This window comes from Canis aureus, chromosome X (genome assembly GCF_053574225.1).
Source record: "Canis aureus isolate CA01 chromosome X, VMU_Caureus_v.1.0, whole genome shotgun sequence".
In the NCBI taxonomy this organism is placed as follows: domain Eukaryota; kingdom Metazoa; phylum Chordata; class Mammalia; order Carnivora; family Canidae; genus Canis; species Canis aureus.
In genome coordinates, this window is record NC_135649.1 from 20,473,026 (window position 1) to 20,490,039 (window position 17,014).

The 17,014-nt window shown below is 42.7% G+C and overlaps 1 protein-coding gene across 8 annotated transcripts in view; it reads left to right on the plus strand.

Annotated features, from left to right (window-relative positions):
- Nucleotides 1-333: 333 nt before the first annotated feature.
- MBNL3 (muscleblind like splicing regulator 3) overlaps nt 334-17,014 on the plus strand; it is a 113,327-nt gene continuing 96,646 nt past the window's right edge. For 3 of the 8 annotated variants that reach the window (XM_077888060.1, XM_077888054.1, XM_077888057.1), the window contains exon 1: nt 1,249-1,536. The gene's annotated coding sequence lies outside the window, so the exon portion shown is untranslated. Of the gene's footprint in view, nt 590-1,246; nt 1,537-17,014 lie in introns of those variants that run through there. The other 5 variants (XM_077888056.1, XM_077888058.1, XM_077888062.1 and 2 more) reach the window with 3 other exon arrangements.

A 17,014-nucleotide genomic window follows, 5' to 3' on the forward strand; every position in this document is an offset into this window, starting at 1 on the left:
CCTCCAGTGAGCCAACATATTTGTTGACTAAGGCCATTTTTAGGGAATTACCTGTCTCACTTCACCCGTATCTGAAGTGACTCTAAGCGTACAGCTTTGAGCCACACCGCATTTCTCATTCGCAATTCAGTTCCTGAAGCTCTAGAAACTTTGCCGCCTCCCTCCCCCTTCTCCGGGGATGTGCGCGAGCTCTGTTTGTTTTCGCTTTTGTAAAACCTGAGCGTTATGATTTGTCCCCCGTTCCTTTAATAAAGAAACGACAGAGAGCCTTTGTAACGGAGGCTGGGCCGCTGGGTTTGGGGGGAGAGGCGCCACACCCCCTGAGAATAAAGCCCGCGCGACGCTCTCGGAGAACCACGCACGAATGAACGAAGCACACAAAGAATACATTTGGCGACCAAACAGCGCCCTGCAGAAGGAAAGTGCCCGCACTCGGAGCGGGGGCGCGACTTTTGGCGCTCTTTGGGAGCGGCGGGAAGGAGGCCGACCACAGGAACGGGTGGGCGCGGGAGCTGGGGCCGCCCGCTGCCTGACTCCCGCCCCGTCCGCAGCGGCCAGCCGAAGCCGGGAGCCGCGCGTGCCGAGCCAGGTGAGGTTAGCGGCGGCAGCGGCGGCGGCGGCGGCTGTGGCGGTGCGGGGCGCGCCGCGCTACCTGGCCGGGCGGGGCGGGGCCGGGCGGCTGAGGGCCGGCCCAGCGTTCCCGCTGCCCGAGAGCCGCTCCACCCGCCCGAAGAGTTGCGCGCGAGTTGCCGTTTTTGGCGCCTGAAACCCCCATGAGCGCCATTCCCCCGTCGCGTCCCGCTGGCCGGGCGCCGGGGGTGGGGGGTGAGGGGGACCGGCGGCGGCCGCGGGCTCTACCCTGCCGGCGGGTGCAGGGCACGCCTTTGGCGAGGCCGGGCGGGGTTGGGGCCCGGGTTGCCATGGCAGCTACTAGCCGGGGCGGGAGCCCCACGCCCGCCGCCGCGAGGGAGCCGAGAGCTCTGAGGTGTGCTCCGCGCGGACTAAACCAAGAGCTTGAGAGAAGTGGGGGGGAGGCCCGGGCTGGGCGCCCCCCACGCTCCAGGGCGCCGGCCTGCTTCGGCCGGGAGCCCCCGCGCTTGGGAGCCAAAGCGAAGCTCCTTGCCTCGGGGCCCGAAGGGAGGCTCGCGCGAGCCCGGGGGGGTCGGGGCGGAGGGGCCGGGGAAGCGCCGGGATCGTCGCCTCAGTCCGGGAGTCCCTGTGCGCGCGTCTCTCGCCTTCACATTTTACACCCCACAGCGGCGACTCGGAGCAGGGTTGCACGTCCCAGTCATGAAGTTCTGTAGGTGGGGCGGGCTTTAATTTGCTTATATCTAATGATTTCAGGAGCCTCGCTTTAAAATGGCGGCATTCAGTACGCACCCCTGCTAAATGCTCTCCCGGCACCGGGGCCACCTCGCGCAGCGCTGCTTTTGCTTCTGCTGCTAACAGATGGCATGTGCCGCTGTCGCTGCCCCCGCCGCTGCCGCTGAGAGCAAGACCCCTTAGCCCCTGGGTTTGCGCTGGCAGCATAATAAGGTAAGGCTGGAGTTGAGCCGGGGTTGTGAGAGTGGCTGCCTTCCTGGGACGCCAACGAAATTAAATGCCTTTTAAACTTTAGTTTTCAAGTGGCAAGTAAAAGGAAAAGTAATACTGCAACTTTGCTGCAATCTGAGGGCTTTAATCTTTCTTCTTCTTCCTGTTCTTCCGTCTTTCCTTTTCTCTGCCTTTTCTTTCGTGTTCTTCTTTTTATATTTCTATACGGATTTTTTTTTTCTGTGTGATTTAAAGGCATTTCTTGCGTGGCATATCATCAGCAAAGGCTTTTAACACCTAATTTCCCCGTGTTCCTGCGATATCGTGAGCAGTGCCTCAGCTTCCTTGCAGAGCCTTGTCTTTTCCCGCTCTGGATCAACACATTTGGCAGCTTGCTTTTACTACCGGCATCTGAAGGGCATGAGGATAGATTTTAGGAGGCTGTTAAAAAGGTGACTTTATTTTTAGCATTCACACAGTCAGCTTTTATGGTAACAAAACGAAATTAAATCAAGGCAAGTAACGAAACTTAACATTCAGGTGATTTATTTGTGTAGTTCTAGCATTACTGTAGTGGACCTACTGTGTACTTCTCGGACTACTGTCTATTGATTGATATGTATGGATACAACAGTGAGGTTGAATTTATTATATTGCTCTACTCGAGGTAGTGTATTTTAGAGGACTTCTTTTTTTTCCTAGATGTTCATGTTCCCAAATTGCTTAATTGGGCATGGATCCGCACATACGGGATAAAGCTTATGATTATGAGCAGGTATCCTTTCTCTACAAATGTATTAACTTCATGGGAAAGCATCAATTAAAACAATTATTACAAGATTTGATTTTGAAATGACTGCTGATTTTTCACTGCGTTGACTCCCTGGTTTAATCGATAAGTCTGGGTGATTACTGATGTGATGGTTGGAAAGTGGACACTTGAAATAGCAATCCAAGTGACTAGGCATCCTTAATATAATTCATCCGTGGTTCTCCCCAACCTCTGATAAAAGGAATATTGACAGTGAGGCTTACCAGAGACCTCGGATATTTCTGGTTATATTCATACCTTCTTTTTTGCCTATGCAGATGTTTAAATGACAATTTTTTAAACTTGTTTTTAAATTTTTGCCCCAGCATGCAGTACCTTTGGGAGCTGCCTTCACGTTTATGGAAACTTCCCTAAACATAGTGTAAAAGGGCTTTTGCCTATAGCCGGCTGATATTCTGCCTCTGTCTACTTTTTACTTCTCCCTGAGCAATAGAAGCTACTGGCTGGCAGACTCTTCTGCTATTAAATTTAGCAAGCTTCTGGGAAGGGGTGAAAGAGATTGTTTTGCACCTATTAAAGAACAGTGCAGTTTTCCTGCCCAGGTGCTGCGGTGTGCCTAAAAAGGAAAAAATGAACTGTTTACAGTGGAATTTACTATACAATGAATTTTGCGTCAGTGTTTCCAGATCATTTTTTGAGAGAAGTGTATAGGGGATTCATTGCTTCACATCTGAAAGGAGAGTTCCTGCAGGTAGAGCAAACAGATACCTGTGTTGTTGCCCTGGGGAAGGGGGGTGGAGGATGACCCAGACCAACTTCTCCCATTTTTAGTGCTTAAAGACTTACATCTCACTTCAACACACTTGGCCCTCTGATGTGCTGCCTTGGTGCTGAATGACTTTGGACCAAAAGCATCCTTAAAAAAAACGTGAAAAGATTAAACCTTGAGGCCAGAATAGACCAGCTAAACTAGTGGCAGAGACGTTAGGGGGAAGTTTTGCCGGTTAACATGCTGCAGCTTCATATAGTGAGGAGATTGGAGACCCCGTGTGAAAACATCAGTGAAGGGGTTTGCCAGGAAAAAAAAAATATTTTGAGAGAGAATTGATATAGTGCAAGGCTGGAGGTGGTGACTGCATGTTTTGCTCTACTTCTAAGAGCTACTTCATTTCTCTAATTTCCTTTGCTGCTTTAAGCACTCATAATGATTCCCAGGACTATTATAAAGTACCTTTTTTTCCTCAACTGTCCACTCCAGGCATTTTACAGCAGCTGCTCTTTCAGGGGGATATAAAACCTATGATTATGAGCTGGTATCCAAAGTATCTTTGGTATTCCCTTGCACCCACCCTTTACCTAAGCAAAGCTTCATGCAAAGTAGACACTTGCAAGATGTTGAATCAGAAAAGAAAAAAATGAGTAATTTGTAAATTCACAAAGGAGCAGATTTTGTGCCCAGCTTTTAATTGCAACAGTACATTTTTGTGTACCTGCAGGAACTGAAAAATTTAAAGTAGGTGAGATGGTCCACTTTCCTAATTGTCTGCATTCTGTTTGCCTCTCACTGTACCTCTAGGCTCTCATGTAATTCATTTTTCTGACCAGTAGGTATTTTATTATTTTGCCCAGCTCTACAGTATGAAGAAGTAACCAGAGCAGCTTGGGGGAAGGAAAAAAAGGTTTTGTACTGCACGTGCTGGAACAGTGACAGTCTCTTGGCTGCTCTGCAAATGCTGACAATAGTTTGAAGTACAATTTTGTTCTCTACCCAGCTGTCTTTAGATGTGAGAGGGGATAGGAGGAAGGGGGTGAGAAGCCATCAAGTGATGTAGATTTTCATTCTGAAAATCATACACTGCTCCTGCTTAATAACACAATACATTCAGGAAGGGGATGGTATTTTCATGTTTGGAAATAAATGATGTTGTCTGGTAGGACAACAAACAGGGATTGGGGCATAGCAGATAAGAATAAGTTACATGTTTGACAAGTAATCTGATCCTGTAATTAAAGGTAGATAATGGTCACTGCCATGTTAAAACTATCTAGTGTCAAAAAAACAAAAACAAAACCAAAAACAAACAAACAAAAAAACACTAGTGTCTGAAAGAGCACGAGGCTACAGTCACCTCTACCTCAAGGTTCTTCCACACTCTTGTGTTTTCTTAAACAGGGTCTCTCAGGCTGAACAGATGGATTCCCCTCAACCCCATTCTCAGTGTATGTTATGTCAGAAAACGGAAGTCAGAAGTTGTGTTTCTTTGTGGGCTTTTTCTGCCCCTCCTGAGGTGTGATACGGTTGTCACTTCGAAAATAGAAGGAAATGTGTACCTCAGATAAAATGAGGTGGCAATTTTTCTTTTTTCCCTAGGAGAATAAACTGTGTTTGGGAGCAAGTCGTTTAATTTTAATTACCAACCAAACAACAAACAAACACAAATTATGGCCAAAAAGAAAGCAATTAGATCTGTATTCATGTGGGCTTTCAGATCTTAAGGAAACCAGATGGTTCCAAGGCATCCTGCTCTTCCTAAATGGTTATATATCGTCTCAAGACAGCCAAATGACAGTGTTGGAGGGACACCTTTGAGGATTAGGATAAATAAGGTATCTGTTACATTACCAAGTGTTAATGACATCCATGTGATCTAAAAGGGATCAGAGAGGTGTTTTTTTTCCAGCTCATTTTAGTAAAAACGCAGTATCAATCCATCATTTATTTCTACTTCATATTAAATGGAGCGACAGTGTTTTTAAAAGATTGGTCAGAGGCATAATGCAGTCTGGGAAGAGGGACCTTATTTTTGGGTGAAAAATAAAGGTATTCCCAGGTTGTCTGGGCACATCCACACAAGCACACACGTACATGCGTGCACAAAATAGTTGTCACTTTTGAACAATATATACAGCCATGCGTTGACTTCTGCCTAGAAGATTATGGGCAAATATCTATTCAATTCCAGGCAGTGAACTTTTGGGAAAAGGATACTCAAGAGAAAGGAAGAATGAAAGGAAGTTTGATTTAAATGTCTTTTTTTAAAAGGTATTATTTATTTATTCATGAGAGACACAGAGAGAGGCAGAGACATAGGCAGAGGGGGAAGTAGGCTCCATGCAGGGAGCCTGATGTGGGACTTGATCCTGGGGCTCCAGGATCACGCCCTGGGCCAAAGGCAGGTACTCAACCGCTGAGCCAACCAGGCATCCCAGAAGTTTGATTTAAATGCACATGAGCATGTGTGTGTGTAGTGCATGTATGTATGTGAGTATAACATGCATATGTATCTACGTGTATATTCACGTGCATGTATATATGATACACATATAAATTTTCCGTCTGTGTGCATATGATGCTTTTCAAGAAACTCCAGCACAGTCATCCCAGAACTCTGTAACAGCCGTGAGGACAAAGTGTTAAGGGGAAGAAAAGAGCCTGTTTGGAGATTTAAGAATCAATTACGCACGCTTGTTAAATACTATGTCCACTCTCAAGGCCCACTTCCATCAGTGCCAAATTGGCTTATGAGTAGGAGTGATTTGTTTCCCATTTCAGGCAGGAGTTTGTTTTATGCCTGCACCATGGGTGAACTCAATGGGCCCAGGAAGAAAGGGCCTCCAATTGAGAAAGGCAGTCTGGACCGAAATGTGGGGAGTTGGCACTAGAAACTTCTGACAGGCTATTTGATCTCCTGAGGCCATGGGAGCATCCTAGAGCTTGGCAGTTTGCTGGCTCTTCTTCCCCCCTCCCTTTTTTTAAAAGATTTTATTTATTTAATCATGAGAGACACACACAGAGAGAGAGGCAGAGACACGGGCAGAGGGAGAAGCAGGCTCCATGCAGGGAGCCCAATGTGAGACTCGATCCCAGGACCCCAGGATCACACCCTGGGATGAAGGCAGGCACTAAACCGCTGAGCCAGCCAGGGATCCCAGCTGACTCTTCTTTTCCATTTTGAATCATTCAAACTGCTTCAAAATTATCTGCGTCGGATTCTTTGCATCCTGAGCTTCCTGGCATTTCCTGCAATTGATGTGGAAGTTTGAGAGACGTATCTTTGGGCTTGTTCAGGGGTCCCTGGGCCACTTATCAGGCAGGTGGCTGGGTTTTCTGGCCTCACATCCTCCATGCCCGGCATGTAGTAGGCGCTCCATGAAAGTTTGTTAAATAGAAGTGTAGATTAGTCTTTCTAACTGGTCCTTAGATTTTTATCAACATCTTTCCTGTGATTTCAGGTAGCAGTATCTCTATCTTTAGCGTCCCCCCTCCTCCCCGCAAAATCAGTAATAACCACAACAGCAACAATCAGACTGAAGCCCAGGGTGAGTGTCCTCTGGCAGTCACAGTAACAGCTGGAACAGGCTCAGGGCAGAGCAAGCAGCGGCAGCCTTTGGAGTGGCCTGCAAGCCAGCTGCTGTTTTTTTCTATCACGTGCAGTTACACTTACCTGTATCTGCCTCCTGTCTCAGGGAAATCAGTCTTCAACAAGAAGTTCTGTAGAAATAGTTCTTCAAACCGTTGCACCAGATTAAAAGAAAAAGAAAAAAAATGAGAAATACGGGGACTTCGAAGCCTTGTGCCACGTGTAGTTTAGAAAGTGATGAAGTTACAGACAAAAACCAAAAGGACGCTGAGAGCTGTCTCATTTTCAGTTAAACACTGCCCATTTGGAGGTTTAATTTGCATAGGTTTTTATTTACCAAGATACAGGTATGAATAGCGCCTCTTTTTACTGGATCCAGAAAGCAAAGTCCACAGGGTACAAGAGACACAAGAGCTGCCATTTCGCATCTCCCACAATTATCTTTTGTGCCCAGAGGACCATCACTCTTTAGATACAGCTTCAAGCAATCTCCCCTTATGTGGCAGTATGAAGAGACCAAACAAGAGAGTAGGATTGGGGGGGGGGGGAGGGCTGTTAGCAAAAAAAAAAAAAAAAGCCAGTAAAAACCAGAGAGCTTGCATTTCACCTTTTGTCTGGTAGTCCTCAACCTTCACGAAGGAAAACAAAACAATGCAAAACAAAAGCACCACGTATAATACTATCTTGAGCATATAGCCCTTAGTATAATTCCTATTTTGTGCTTTACAGACCAAGAAAATGAGGTGAACACGTGCTGTTAAAGTGGCTGCTCTATTAAGATTCGATTCAGGTACTATGTAATGCTGCTTCTGCATTGTTAAAAAATGTGTAGAGACACATTCAGCAAGACCCATGGAACACTGGAGGCCACATTTCCCTGTAGTGCCCACATGGAGGTTGCATTTGTTCTCTGAAAAGTCAGGTGTTCGAGAGATGGTCCAGTTGTGGGTTCACAGTTCACAGATGCTTCTCAAAATGCTTGCTGTCTGTGATCGATGAAGATCCCAAAGTAGAGGAGTGTATTCTTTTCCAAAGTGATTTTGAGAACAATTTAAACTCCTCAGTTCATGTGAGCATTTTTCCTAATTGGATAGCATGAAGAAAGACCTTATTAGCTCACCCAGAAGTTAGGAGTGAAAAATCGTATGCGTGATAAGGGCACATTTTAGGTCTAAAGGCTTCAAAATACAGAAAACATGAGGTGGGAGACTGGAGTGCCAAATAACCTGATCTGTTTCATGATTGCCTGTGGTAGTGGCAGTGGCCTCAGGTGGATGCAGAGGCTACAGTCAGTAAGGGCGCTACCAGCTTTCTGTGAGCCAGGATCTCGGCTCTGATTGACAGGCACCCCAAGAGGGCCTTTTTGAGAAAGACTTTAGATTTGGGTGGGGGGACTTTTGCCCAGGCAACTCGCTGCCTTGCTAACATGTGTGAATCCTCTTTCTCAGACAGAGAAACCTGGTTTTGCTGGGGGACTCATTTGTACATACTGAGAGCTTTAGCGTCATGATAATAAGAGGGCAAAATGCTTTTACTTTCTGGCTAAAACTTCTCTTCCAAAGCTCCTTTGTATAGCGAAGTTGACAGGCTGGAACAATGTGCCATAGGGCTTGGCATTTCATACTGCTGGAAAAAGACAAGAATACCTCCACGTGTTGCAAAGAGTGTGATAATGATAATAGTAATAAAAGGATCTAAGATATGATTCCCTTGGAAAGTTCTCATGCACGCATGCACTTTGAAGTCGCCTTGTGGAATGGTGAGAGGGAACCAGGGCAGAGAGACCAAGTCTCAGAAGTGAGTTCCTCCTCTATGAGATGCTGCAGTCTGCAATCCTCTCCCTTACTAATATAATAGCAGCTCTCAAAATTGATCCTAAATGAACAGGAAACAATAAGGCTAGCTAATGTCCAGTTGTAAAGACTTATTTTACTAATATGGTCCATTCCTGAGTTCCTTAAAATATAGGAGTTCAAGTGACTGGTTGTGTGACCTGTGCTATGTAAACTGGGGGTGGGGGGTGTGGTAAAAGTCACATTTTTTTTTCACTTTTAAGCCGCCTCCTGGCCTTCCATCCATCCCCAAAGAAATTTCCGTATTTTTAACCATCGAAGAAAACAGTTCAGACAGAGGCACTCAGAAATGGTGACAAGCAATGACAGGAAATGCTGGTTGCACCTCGTTCTCCTTCGTGACTCCGTGAGACCACAGCTGGCTGATTTGCTTTCAACTTCCTGTTTGGGGGCTCTTTGGGTCAAAAGTAGCAGTGTTTTCCATATAGATTTTTTTTTTTTGCTTTATTCTGTAAGGCCACAATAAATCTGTCACTGGACTGCATGTTTTGTATATTTTATGGACTGTATCATGTGGTTTGAGTTTAATTTGGAAAGCAGTGCTGTTATAATCAAGAGTCCCCCCCCACACACACACGTGCAGCTTTAGGGTCTGGGAATTGCATGGGGCCTTCGAAAGTTTATAGCTCTATTTACACAATAGTGATTGCCAAGGAGGGCATTTCCTGCCAGTTAATGACCGGTTGGAAAGGCCAAAAGTCCAAATCCAGGAGTAGAGGACCATTCATTAAATGCCACGAAGAGACCAGGGCTCTTTTATCAGGAGGTGGTGAGGAGAAAGTGAAACCACATTCTGCCTTTTGAAGAGCCCAGGACAGCGTGGGCAGAGCCACAGATGGATGCAGGGCCACTTTTCAAGATAGGAACCAACGAGCTGGTCCACAGGTTGTCAAATCCAGACTCGGGTAGCTAGGACATTTTCCTTTTGGTGGAAGGGACAGATAAGGATGAGGCCCCCTAACTCACCCCAGTATTAACTGAGAGAAAACACTCACCTCCCAGGTGTTACAGCTACCTTAAAAACCTGTAAGACTCACATGAATGACTTTCCTAATTGGTTAGATAATTGATTGTTGCTAAAGTAGACGAGAATTTAGGAATGGAAGGCATGATACCTTTACGAGGTCAGTTTCACAGGACACCAATATTGCATTTGGATTCCCTGATATAATGACAGTACATAAGGTGTACCAGGAGCACTCTGCCTTCTGTGGAAGTTCCTTTGAGGGTGAGGGCTGTAATGTTAACCGTTTAACCTCAGACATTCCCAGGAAACAGTTTTGTCCTCAGCATAATTCTTGCCTGCTATAAAGCAGCTGAGGTGTGAAGAGTTTGGCATTGATTTAGAGCAAAAACAGAGTCAGACCGAGATTAGGTTCATATCCAGGAATTCCGGACTTCCTGGCCTGTCCTTCACTCCCTTAGCTTCCTAAGCCGTCAGTTTGCCAAAATGTTAAATGCTTATGGAAGATAAACATCTGTTCCGAGTTCTAGAGTAGATACCACCATGTAAGGGAGGTTGTGTGACACTCCCACTTCTGAACATAGCTTGATCCTTTACCTTGAAAATTTTAACTTTTTTCATATCTTCCAAATTGTGGGGGGAGTGCAGGGGGTGAGCTGGACCTCTGAAATATAGGCAATCATTACAGGCCAGACACCTGGCTTTCTTCATGGGATTGAGTAATCTGTCAGATGCACAACAAACCAAATATTAAGTTTCATTTTTGGGTCTGGCAAATGTCATTATATGCTTTTTAAAATATGCAGTCATCCAAGGATTTTTGGCCATTACCAGTTCACAAAATAAAAGAGTTTTCTGAAGTTTAAAGCACTCTACGAAGGAACTGTATACCCATTACTGTTGTTGCTATTAGATGAAACCTCGAGGAGATGTAGAAACAGAGTGACTGGCAGAACTACAAAATATATTTTTTAAAGACCTGATTTTATTCTTTGAACATCACCGAGTTTGGATGTTAAGATACACTAAAATTTTCCTAGCTCAGCTTAAAGACAATATTCTGGTTTACAAAATGTTGTGGGCTAAGAACAAACAAGGTTTTTCTAAGTAGGTGTTCTATTGACCTGAAAAATTAACACTCATTTAAAATTTAATTACCACAGCTGCATTTAAATAATGATCCAAAAAATGTTAGAAGTATCTTGTTCTGAGAGGTTACATACCCCTTCCACCTTGACATTATTTTGTTTAGCAGATTCTTTATAGGTTATTCAAAAATAAACTTCAAGCTGGCTCAGGTAACTGCCACAGTCTGTACTAGGGCCATCAAAGTTAATGAAGATTTACCCTGCTATATATGGAGCCAACATTAGCTCATGGCATGGGAAAAGTCTATTCATTCTGTCATTGTAGCTTTTAAGTGGTAGGCAACAACTCATTAGTGCATAATGAAAACCATTTAGTAGGTTGTGACTAGCACTCTTATAAACAAAACTGAATAAAATAGTAAGAAAATATCAAAATATGTTGTGTAGGAAGATTAGATATTTTTGGTGAGGCTTTTTCAGATCTAGATACATACATACTTCGAATGTGAAATATGCTTCTTACTATTTGTTGCTAGCAAAAAGGTTGAGAAGTCAGTGCTTTAGTGGGCGTTTATTTCAAACTGAATCAGAAACATAGGGCAGCCCTGGTGGCTCAGTGGTTTAGCGCCGCCTTCAGCCCAGGATGTGGTCCTGGAGACCCAGGATCAAGTCCCACATCAGGCTCCCTGCAGAGAGTCTGCTTCTCCCTCTGCCTGCCTCTCTCTGTGTCTCTCATGAATAAATGAATAAAAAAATCTTTAAAAAAAGAAACATTTTGTCCTGCTTTTGAGGAGAAAGTGGTCGAGGGATACTGGGGGCTGTGGTACTGACACACTAAGCAATGGCTACTTAAATACCTTGACAGTCACGTATCTACTTTTCAATCTGAAAAATGAGACATATTGCTGCTGGGATGCTTGCTATAAGGTTTAATGTCTATGGTATTTTGTAATCCTGAGGAGATCCACTTCCTGTCAGTATTCTGTATTTACCAAGTGGTATTGCTAAAACACGAGACAAAGAAAAGACTGCTAGCTAGGAACAGAAGGCAAAAAAGTATATCTTAGGAAAAAAAAACACACTAAAAATCTTGGGATAGTTGGGCCTGAGTTCTTCTAGCAGGAAAAGAATTGTCAAGAAAATTTAAATGTAAGATAAAGCCCACCTTATTTTAGGATGAGTTAAATGTAAGTTAAAAGTGTTCAAAAATTGCTTTTGATTTCTTAGAAATAAAAAACGGTCCTATCTAGAGAGAAGGTATGTGCCAGAAGAAAGCTGATTTTTAAAGAATATGAATGTACACATTTACCATACATTGGGAGAAAATCTGAGCATGGTTGTTTTTTCTGCAGTGAACAAAGGCAGACATTAAATGAATTTGAAAACTGTGGATAGGAGGCAGAAGGCAAGCGTCTGTTCAATATACCTAGGATATTGATGTGAATGATTATACAAATAGAGAAGACAATAGCCACATAGCCTTTCTCATTACTATTTTATACTAATGAGAATTAAGCCCAGTAATAGAAAAGAAAAAGCTTTACTCACAGGTGGTACTGAGTGTACTGTTTTAGGAGATTGGAAACATCCTTAGAAACCTGGACAATATTTGCATATTCCCTTGACTTAAATAACCATTAGAAGGGAGGAAAACATTGCCTTCTGGGGCACTTGGCATCTCCAGTTGGATCCTAAGGACCTTGTCTTTACCCCCCACCATCCACCTCCTTACCCTGGCCCTCAGTTGCCTCCCAGTGTCATTAAATCTTACTACTGCTTTCTCAAGTCTGAGAATTTGAAATGAAATTAGGCTTTTCATCACAGACATTTAAATGCTAAACTTAAGTTACCTCTGAATATAAAATAAATAAATAAAATAAGCACAATAATAGAGTGTTACTCCATCACCCCCTAAAAAAAAAACACCCAAAAAAACCTTGTTACATACATTACCATATTGATGATGAGAAAAATGAACACACACTGATGGGTGAAACTGCGTACATTTCCAGATCCTGGGAGTGACAGCTTTTAGCTATTTCTCATTCTATTCATTAAAACTCTTTAGAAAGCATCACTATGTATGTTTCTTGGCTGGAGGATAACGTTGCTCGTAGCAGCGATTGCACCATAAACAACATTTACAGAGGAGCATAGAGTAGGTATAGTAAGGTGTGGGTATTTAGAGCACACATTAAGATTTCCAGCTGCAGCAAGCATATGGTTATGGTTGGTGGTGTGTTTTAGGCAAACAAAATTAGTCATTGGTTTGGGGTGTCAGATCCTTTTTTTTTTTTTCACTTTAGCCGTCTGTGTTTTGTTTTATGGAATACTCGGCAAATGATTAGTGATAGGAAAAGCTACATAAGAAGGTTTGCTAAGGCCAACTAAACCCCAAGCTCTTGTTCATTTCACTTAGCATTCCACTGTTTCCCGGTGTGTTTGTGAAATATGATAACTCGCATGACACATCTGCCAAGTTACATTTAAAACTTTGAGGCAGACACACACCTTCAACAGGTGAGTTCTTTTCATTTATTGTGAACAAAAATTTCCTTCAGAAGGCAACGAGACAGTGAGGGCAAACTAACTTCTAGAATGACTAAGGGAGATAGAAAGGAAGAGACCAATGCTAGATTTGCTAGTCTTTTGCTAGGAGCAAAAGACTATACTGTAGTCCTCATTTTTGTGGAGCCCTATTGGCCAGAAGAAAATTAAGAAGTTGATATTGCTGTTGGCTCATCAGTGAGGAAAACCACTTGGTCTGAAGAATTGCAGCCATCAGCACTCGCAGGAAGCCTGCAGTGATGAGGCAGAAGGAAAGCAAAAAGCCTGATCATCTCAGCCCCAGGACAGGAGATCCAGCTCATATTGTTCCTCGTGGTAGGTAACAATTCAAACCAAACAAAACACAACAAAACCCTCTTGAAACGAGAGGTTGGTTTGTTTTTGAGTGAAAATAAGCTGGGTTTCCTTGGATTCCTATAAGGGGACTACCATGAAGTATGCATCCAGACTTCTGAGACATCCTACTTTTAGCTTCCTAAAGCAGAGCAGACTTAGGAAATAGGAAGTCAGAAAATAAAATCAACAACCATTGCTTTCTTTTGTGTCACTAAGGATCCCTTTCTGAATTGGTTGGTGTGAACGATGGCATAGACTTGTCACCAGGTGTGATGTCAGAGGCCTGTGACTTCCCTTGACACTTCCTCATGCTGGTAGGCCCCAATAGGGGCCTTGACATGGGCTCTTGGAGTTCTTGAGTGGCAGCTTTTGCTACCACCTTCATCTCCAGGAATGTCTTATGCTTTAAAATCAATCTTAATATCCATAGGCCGGAGTTTATATATAGGAATAAAATTTGAACCCCCATTTTCACACCCAATAAAAACGTCCTATAATAGGTATTTATTTAGAGTCAACTGACATTTATTGAACAATTACTATATGCCAGATGCTTTGATAGGTGCTTTCATTTTGTTATGACAAAATTTCCTTGAGCTATGAAATACCATGGGTTCTATCCGGGCAGCTACTCTCCTTGGCATCTAATAGTTATCAGGCTAAAAATGGCACCTTCAATTCTTTGCTCACTTTTCAAAATGAGCAAACCCCCCCCACCACCACCACCCAACACATGATAATTTCTTCTTTGTTGGGTTGCGTTCTCTTCATCACTGGGGAAACAACTCATGTCTTATGGGCTGCCTCTTCCATCAGCAAAGGCATTTTTTTCCTGGTAAATCAGACTGACTTTAATCTCTCACTCATCCCAATGGAACAAAAACAACAAAAAACTAGTTTTGCTATCTGGTGGATGGTGCTACAGTTGGATAAGAAAAATCCAAGGATGTAGAGTAGGAGTCAGGAAAATGATGTTGAGTGCAACCATGTGTACTGTAGAAAATCCTAGAACAAAGTTGGATGAAACTTGTGCAGAGTGAAGAGAAAAGTAACAGAGCAAGACCATGGGAGTCTGTCTTTCACTCCTAGGAATGGCCCATGCAGTCTAAGGAGAACAGAGGAGGAGGAATCTCTCTGATTAAAGGAAGAAAGAATGTTATTTTGTGTTTAAGGTAGGAGTGACTTAGATCCTGCTCCCTGGCTGGCAGGGAGGCAGAGGCAAAGCAGAATTTGATCTTTGATCCTACTTTCCCTCACCAAGCATAGAACATAGGAAGGGTCTGTAAATGGCCAGATACAAAGAGCATGGCTCCCCTACTTACACAGCGTCTGTGTTAATATGCCCAGTCTTACCGGTGCAGCCTGATTAAGTAAACCACGAAGAACCCTTGTGTTTATTCTTTTTGCCCTTAAGGTGTAGGATTAAGCTTGTCAAAAAAGAACTGGGATAGGTTGGAACAAAACAAAACAAAACAAAGACAAAGGAATTCATCCAGAATAATAGATACGGTTGTTTTTAAATGGCTTGGGAGACCTGTCGATGCTACTGAATTGGTGCAGATGTGACTGACATCTTTCTATAGGTTGGGCTCCAGGAAAATGAAAGACGAGTGGGGAAAGCTGTAAAGAATAATGAAGCTTTGAATATAACTGCCAGGGATGGGCTCTTCCTTCGTCACTGTCCTTTAGATGAGGATCCCGTGGCAGTCCTTGATAAAGTTAAAAATTTCAACATGGGCAGCCCCTTCCCTGTTGTATTTGATCCTTCTGGTTTTGGGGGTGTCTTTTCTTTTACCATGTAATTCAAAAAATAAGCCTAAGGTCCGGATTCAGTCCTCTTCATTGCAATCACCTTCTCCATTTTCCCTTCTAGAACGTATTTTCTTCTTCTTTTCTCAGCAGCTGATGGTTATTGGTACAAAATAGCTTGAACACGAGCCTTGTACTTAATGTCTGGGTTGAAGTTGATTCTAGTCAAAGAGAAAGGGTTGGTGCCTTGAGGTTCTGAAATGCTTTTTATTTGAAAGAGGAAAATGATGCAAATTTGACAACATGTTGAAAAACTTAAATCTTTGGAGTTATTGTAAAGGTACTAATTATCTAAACCCGCATTTCCCAGTCTGTGTTTATTTTGCCACATGTTCCAGGTAAAAAAAAGGGGGGGGGGAGGGGGATGCTTCTTAGGTGGGATGCCTGGGAATTGATGGTTAAAATGAATACCACATTCTGAGGATTAAATTGCATTAAAGCTATATTCCCTACCCACTCCCAGAGTATCTAGAGATATATGTGTATGTGATAGTGTATGTGTATATATGTATATATAATTTTATAATTTCAAGGGGTTTTTTATACTGCATTTTAAGTCACTGGTCAAACACTACTTGATGATAAGAATTTATGAATACTCCATCAACAGGCATCAAAATAGTTGCATGACATCTTCCTGCCAAGAGAATATACTGCACAAAATCAGCAGTATTTAGATTAAAAGATCCTCCTCCCCAGGAAAAATGTTTGTTAAATAGATTTCTAAAACAACTGTGAAATCTTTGCTTTTACGTTTCCTGTTTATGATTTCTAGTTTAAACATCTTCCTTACCATTTGACTGGAGAATAGGTATCTATAGTATCCTGAATTGAGCAGCAAGCCAAATGGTTTTACATTTAGGTTATTGAGGGTATCTCTGTATTTTTGTTCAAGTGAAAATATTCAGCAGATCCAAACTTAAAATGATAGCATGAATGGGCTTATTCAGTCTGTGATCAACAATTTTCAACTCTTTGCTTGATAATTGAAAGGATTTCACAGGAAGGCAAGTTCATATGGGTTGGTTTAAATTAAGGCTATTGTGTTGAGGGAATCAAACAGCTTGGTAATCAAGTTTGAACTCTATGCCTCTCTTAACTAATTAATTTAGTCTGATACCTCTTCAAAGGTCTTGTTCCATGTTACCAATTAACTATACCTCTTAGGCATCTCAGTTCCTCCTCCGGAGTCTGCTCTCCAGTTTATTATTACAATTACTTATTGGATCAGTAAAAAAAATTGAATTTGCAAATGGGTCATTTTTGGATTTGATTAGTATCCATGCTAATACATTCTCAGAGTCCTTTTGCACAGCAAAATTGTATTTTTAACAATGAGGTCTGCACATTGAAGTTAAAAATAATTTAACTTATTAATAAATAATGTTAAAATAATTAAAATAATATAGAAAAATATGTTTCCCAAAAACTGGCACTGTGTTCTCTTTGTGTGTATGTATGATTATCATTGTAATAAATACAGAAGAGATGACGACTTGTTTGTTGAGCTTACGGTGGGGAAAAAATCCAGCAAGGAAGACAAAAGTGAGTGATAGGAGAAACCCTTTGCCTCCACTTCTGCCCAGCTGTGTTCAGTAGAGATGAACATTTACTCTAGAATCCCAAGTATCTTGTCTTTTCAAAGCTAGGGGAGTCTGGCTTTGTCAGACTTGCTGTCTTGGAGAGGTATTCACTTCTTCAGATTCAAATTCCATTTGATTTCTCTTATG